Source organism: Penaeus monodon, chromosome 21 (assembly GCF_015228065.2).
Source record: "Penaeus monodon isolate SGIC_2016 chromosome 21, NSTDA_Pmon_1, whole genome shotgun sequence".
Lineage (NCBI taxonomy): Eukaryota > Metazoa > Arthropoda > Malacostraca > Decapoda > Penaeidae > Penaeus > Penaeus monodon.
Window position 1 is genome coordinate 23480833 of NC_051406.1, and position 763 is coordinate 23481595.

The 763-nt window shown below is 43.4% G+C and overlaps 1 protein-coding gene across 1 annotated transcript in view; it reads left to right on the forward strand.

Annotated features, from left to right (window-relative positions):
- Positions 1–763, forward strand: part of LOC119586364 — a gene marked incomplete in the record, with an annotated part of 60439 nt that overhangs the window by 28377 nt on the left and 31299 nt on the right.

The following is a 763-nucleotide window of genomic DNA, read 5'->3' on the forward strand; positions in this document are numbered from 1 at the left end:
TTTAGCGCCGAGATAATTAGCAAATGCGTCCCTGCTCTTGCCCAAACTGTGGAATCTAACCCTTTTTGGGAGCGGCGGGGAGGTTAAAATTACATTTTCAACGATTCCGAGGCAACTCCAGAGGCCACACAATTAATGGAATTGCCAGGCCTGGGAGAATTCACTAGAGGTACGGGGGGGGGGGGTCCTTCATTTTGGTGAATCCCTCTTCGTCCGGTTGAGTAATGTTCATTTGATACAGGTGAGTCGATTGTCGTCCAGGTGAGCCGTGAATTCTGAATCCTCTCCGTCTAATTTCACCAATGTCTTCTTATTTATATTACTTTATTTTTCACTATTTCGACCCGTTCATCCTGTCGGTGTCTATCTTGATTTAGGCGGGTTAGAAAGAGCGGCTGAATATATCTGACAGGGGAGCTAGTCAGCTAAGTGAACGAGTTGAGTGAAGCAGTGAGGTGAATCAGTTAGGGTGCTTCGGGCGAATGAACCACTCAGGTGTATTTTTGCCGCAGGTGTTTTGTCCTCCGTGATCTTTGTCCCGTGTGTGGAGAACATGCACTTAGATACTAGGCATGAACTACAATATATAAAAAGTGTGAACACTGAATATTCTTTGCAACAGCATTTTAAACTTCTGTCATTACGGTTTCGATTTTTTTTTTTTACGGACGTTGCTGCGATGAATAAAAATGTATTTATGCCCATGATATTGTTCAGAACATGTGTAAATTTTCCGGCTTTTTGTTAAGTCTGACGGGGAATG